Source organism: Mauremys mutica, chromosome 9, assembly GCF_020497125.1.
Source record: "Mauremys mutica isolate MM-2020 ecotype Southern chromosome 9, ASM2049712v1, whole genome shotgun sequence".
Classification (NCBI taxonomy): Eukaryota; Metazoa; Chordata; order Testudines; family Geoemydidae; genus Mauremys; species Mauremys mutica.
This window is the reverse complement of record NC_059080.1, coordinates 82,811,596-82,817,595: the sequence shown is the minus strand read 5'-3', so window position 1 is coordinate 82,817,595 and position 6,000 is coordinate 82,811,596.

Here is a 6,000-nt window from a genome sequence, read left to right as displayed (position 1 = left end):
GAGATAGATGAAAGCGACAAAGACTGAATTTAAAAAGAGGCCAAGTGATATAATTCGAGGACTATGTAGAAATCATTCTTGGTAAAAAGAGAAGGTGTGGAACCAAAAATTACATGAATTTTACAATAAATTGAGCAGACAGCTCACTGGTATTTAAAATAGGTGAAAGAGGGAAAGGAATTTACAAATTACTGATGTTTTTGGGAATCAGGGAATTATCTTTAATATTTTAAATTAGCTAGTAATACTTGTTACAGATGTCAGATTTCATAATCCAGGGCTGCCAATCTTCTCTTTTCCTACTCAACAGGTGCAGCATGGGCAGAGGCACAGTACAAGTTTCCATACAAAGTGGAATTCCAATGTCTGTCTAAAGGTGGGCTCTACTTTCAGGTTAAACATGAGAAGGTCTGTTTCCATGACACTTAAAACAACCAGTTACATAGGCTGTTAGATAGTGGCCAAATGTCCACATTGCAGTTGGTGCTAGGAACTAGACTGAGACTAGCCAATTATGCTATTTCATTTACTTCATCTTCTGTCTTCAGGAGAGGGGATACCAGGTAGGATCCTTGCTTCCCTCATGTTATGAATTCTCTGGAACATGTGTTTACCCCATGGCCCTCCCTGAAGGAGTTGCAATTCCAGCTCCTGCTACAACACAGTTTGACAATTGTGGCCTGAGGGTCTGATCCAAGACCCATTAAATTCAATGGAAAGACTCAATAGACTTTGGATCAGATTGAGTGACTTGGACCAAAGGGAATCTGTAAAAGAGCTGAGAGAGAAATGTTCATGAGTTAAACTCTTTCTTCTCCACTCAAAGCGCAGAAGTAATTTCAGTTAGTCCCCAAAAAAATGACCCTTCTGGCCACAAAATACCTCAAAGTGAGTTGCTTTATTCGCTACACAGAAACAGTTTATTTGTTCCTCCTAACATCTTCACTGGATCAATATAAACATCATTCCCCAAGTTTGCAAGCAAGCAGACCACAGAAAGATGAGTAATGTCTTCCCTTATATCGCTCAGCCTTTCATTTCAGTCTCTCTACCTTTTGTGTGTGTTACAAATAAATGCGCATTTCTTGTATAGTTTCATTAATAAGCAGAGTCTTCTCACTTCTATTTAGCTTGAGATAAGTGATTGCATTAATGCAGTAAAGTATGTGAGACATTGCTTCTCTCTCTCTCTCTCTTGCTCTTTAAACCCTGAAGAAATCTCCTTTAGGGTAAAGATACCGGCAGCCTTCAAATACCTTATAGTATCTGTATATCTCAGACACACTATAATAGTTGAAAAAACCAAAAACAATTCCACATTAAAAGTTCAAATAAGCTTTAAACGGAGGCCAAAGGCTTTCAGCAGCTGTTAATCTGTCTATGAGTAAGAAAAATCTAGAGTATTTTGTGGCACTGCCTAACAGGCATATATGCCATCATTCCACTTTCCTAGGAGGTGCTCAACCCCCGCTCCACCCAAGGCCCTACCCTCACTCTACCCTCTCCCTCAAGGCCCCACCCTGCCTTTTCCTGCCTCTTCCTGCCCCCATGCTCCTTGCCCTCACTCCTCCCCTCAGCGCCTCCTGCATACTGCTAAACAGCTGATCCACGGCATGCAGGAGTTGCTGATCGGCAGGGCCCACTGGCAGGTGGGAGGACTGCGGGGAGGAGGAAGGAGCTGATCAGTGTGGCTGCTGGTGGGAGCTCACCACCCACTATTTTCCCCCCCTGGGTGCTGCAGCCCCAGAGCACCCACGGAGTTGGCACCTATGCTAACAGATTTGGTCTCCCTTTGCTTCCTGCAGTGTCTGTAGGAAGTTAAATGAAGGTCAATGTTTTCCTGTTTAAAATCAGATGAAAAATAGCCATTTTCTCAATGTGGTCTGAGAGAAACTGTTTGTAATATGCCTGGTCCGGACTTTCTTCCCAGCATATACACACTGCATAGTCTTCCAGTTTTACCCACCAATTTCAACAAGTGTTTCAATTTTTCCATTAAGGAGTCTGCTGTCACAGTCAGAATTTCCCACCTTCCACCAATCTAAACCTCAGTAAGAAGTTTTATCTTTAACAATACAATTTACTCCCCTCCCCACTTCAGTAGTGCCTCAGGGAGTCAGGAAGTGCCATGTGGATAACTATATTTATTATTTTACTATTTCCTGTAACATATCTGGCTGTGGCATATACCCTAGGTGGTTTACACAGAAAAATCAAATTGTGAACACAATAAAACTGCTAATCGAATGATTAACACAATAAATGTGTTTTCCATCTTGTCTTGAGGGTTCCCTAGACTCATATGCTGACAGACTGCAAAAGGGAGTGATTCACACTGATGATGACCCTCACCTGCGAAAGCCCTGACAACGGAGAGGGGTATCAAATTAGTCAGGGAAGGTCTTTCTTTGGACATCTTACATAAAGTAATGGGGTAAAGAGTAAGAGGCAACATCTTAGATCAGTGGTTCTCAACCAGAGGTCCAGGGTCCACAAGCAGGTTTCAGTGGGTCCACCAAGCATGTCCAGTGTTAGACTCGCTAGGGCCCAGGGCAGAAAGCCGAAGCCCTGCTATGCAAGACTGTAGCCCCAGGGCCACAAGACCCACCATCTGGGGCTGAAGCCAAACCTGAGCAATTTAACTTCACACTTCCCCCTGTGGCATGGGATCCCAGGCAATTGCGCTGCTTGCTACCACCTAACACCAGTCCTGGCTTTTATATGCAGAAAAACTCCTGGGCCAGGGAGTTTTTAATAGCATCTTGTGGGGGCCTCAGAAAGTAAAAGGTTGAGAACCCCTTTCTTAGATGATACAGGTATTTAAAGATCCTCCACCCCACAAATTCCATGAATTGCACCCAGTGGCAAACAGAAAGCCAATGAAGAAACTTGTGCAAAAAAGTGTTCTATATTCAACCTAATCCATATCACTCTGCTCCATTTTCACCTTATTATGTCCATTATATTTTCCTCTGCTGTCCTCCAGTCCTTTTACCACAGCCCCCCTTATCTGAAGGCAAACCAAATAAATGTTAAAATGTGAATTGCACTTTGAAACCAACATTTCAAGTGGGTTCAAAATATGGCAAAATAACTTAGCCTGTCCTGTTTCTTGCATTACATCTTCTACTGTGTAAATCCAATGGAGATATCCCTGCATGTTTTAAACTCCCATGCAAGTAGCAACGGTTGAGCACTACTGTCCTAAATGTCCCTTCCAAGTGTGGAGAGGATTCTGCTCAGACAGCTCTGAGGTGGAGATTATAAAGAGATATTATGCTCAAAAGGAGTATGACTGAAATATTCAAGAAATATGCAGACATGTTGCATGGAGAACCTGCTGTACAATGGCATGATACTAATCAAGTGTTCTGCTTGCTCAGCAGATGATTCAAATGGCACAATAAGGGCTATCATTTTCCCTCCATCCTTTCTTGGTAGAGGTTCCCATCATGTTCTGATTAGACCACTTGATGGTTGTTTTCTAACACCGCTGAACCAACAATAGGATATCAGATGCCCCAGTACAGGTACCAACCTAGTGCCTAGCCTTTATCCTGGTGAATCAATGGGAGTCTTGCCCTTGACTTCAATGGCATCCTGATGCAACTTAAAATAATAGGCAAAATATTCAACTAAGTTCCATAGTACAACTTGCCATGTTAGTTAACTTCCTGTTTCTCCACATAGATCTATTTTTACTCTATGTAACACCAAGTTTATGTGCGACAGTTAATATTCATTTAGAAGTAAGTAAAATGCAATTCCCAATGCAGGAATATGTTTATTTATTCATATTTAAAAGATTTAAATTAATCTCATTGAAATTACTGCATGCTACCAGGCACAATTACTATAATTTATTAGGTTAATTTCAGTATTTTATTTCATTCTGATGTAACCTTGAAGAAAGTGTATATTGCTTTTGGAATGCACACATAAAATATTTTAATGTTATTAATTCAGTATAGCTGTTTAGAATGCAAAGCCTATGGCAATTGTTTAAAAGGTGGCAACTTCATTACAAAGATACAGCCCACAATGTTGTGTGTCATGGATAAAGTGGTCTCATCTAGTCACAGGTTGCTAAAAATGCTCAGCACAGCAAGCTGAGTGGAGGGCTATAGGCGGACAAAGATTCTGAAAGCATGATCCAAAGCACAGCAAGGTAAATGGAAAGATTCACATTGACTTCAGTGGGAGCATGAGCAGGTCCTTGGACCACACTTTTAGTTATAGAAAATTGTTCAGTATGTCTCATTTTCCCTTTCATTCAGAGCCACCCTCTGGCCACCACTACCTCTCCTCCAAACTGATATGCGGAAACTAGAAATGTAAAGGAGAATCTCAGCTTAATTTTTTTTTTCCCCCAAAGGGAAGTTTTTAGTCCTTTTCCTTGCAAATATGAGTGGGTAGTCAGCAGCACGGACCAACCTCAGGACCTCTGCCTGTTACAAGTTTGAGTCTGCTACAGTCTTGAGCTATGTGGTCCAGCCACCAGAAGGAGACAGAGCCACTCTGAGAATGCATGTGTTTCACTAGGATTAAAAGGAATGCACATCTGGTCAGGAGGCTAGGGGTGTGGGAGCTAATGATGGGATCCACAAAGAGATTTAGGTGTTGGGACACAGTGTCATGGCACTGTTTAAGCACCTAGAAAAAAAAATCACAGGAACAATACTGTGATATACAAAGCCCAGTTAGGATGCGGGAGACCCAGGCTCAATTTCCCCTCTCTGCCAGGGGGTCTCCCACCTCTCAGAAGAGGACTAACAGAAGTGCCCATGCCTAAAACTTAGGCACCTAGAGAACTTTTGCCATAGAAAGTTAGACCGGAGGGAGTTTAGCCTCCTATGGGTTAGGTGGCAGCCAAGCAGAAGTTTCGGGGATCACAATGGAGCTGCTCACAGGGACTTAGGACTAACTCTGGAGTTTAGGCACCTAAGTTGCTTTGTTGATCACACCCTAAGTCCTCCTCCTTCCACTTACCACACAAACTTTGAAATGAGTCATTTCAGTGTAGAGTATGTCCCCAATAATCACCACACAACCCTCTGAACAACCTTTAGGATGCCTCTATATATTTGGACTGGAATAGGTTAGCTTGTGGGAGAGTGTAGCAAAGCAATTGTATGGCTGCGGTAGCACAGGTAGCCACCCCATGTACACACTCAAAGAATCTGGGCAGGTTCGTATCAGGATGGCTGCCACTGCCTATGCTACTACAGCTACACTACTGTTTTTAGTATGCTTGTTCAAATGAGAGTGAATGCAAGTCTACCTACTGTCACGGAGTCCCTGGGCGATGCTCTGGAACTGCTCCCCACAAAGCCAGTCAGGACTTTGGGAAGCCTCCTCTCCCTTGGAGCAGACTGTCTTCAGGGCAAGAAGCTCACACGACTTCACCTTCCTGGGTCTGACATTGGAGCATTCAGCATATGCCCCTCCGTGCACTTCCCACAGCAAGTCCTCCAAGGTGGGGTCCTGGGGAAGCCAGAGGGCCCTGCATGCACCCCCGCTTTGCAGTCAGACATGACTCTTAGGCAGCCAGTAAAACAGAGGTTTATTAGATGACAGAACACTGTCTAAAACAGAGCTTGTAGGTACAGAGAATGGGACCCCTCAGCTGGGTCTATCCTGGGGGGCAGCGAGCCAGACACCCACATCTGCACTCACTCCACATCTCCAGCCAGCTCCAAACTGAAACCCTCCAGCCCCAACTCTGTGGGCTTTGTTCCTTTCCCAGGCCAGGAGGTCACCTGGTTCCTTTGTTCTCCGACACCTTTAGCTATCCCCTTGAAGGGGAAGGGCCCCAGTCATTAGTTGCCAGGAGACAGAGTGCCAGCCACTTATGGGCACTGGCCCTTTGCTCTGCAACACTCTCACCCCTAGAGACTTAAGAAATGCATAGGGGAAACTGAGGCACCCCTACAGTATTCAGAGGAAACATTAAGAACAGTACTACTTCGTCACACCTACTCAAGATGGGAATCACTCACC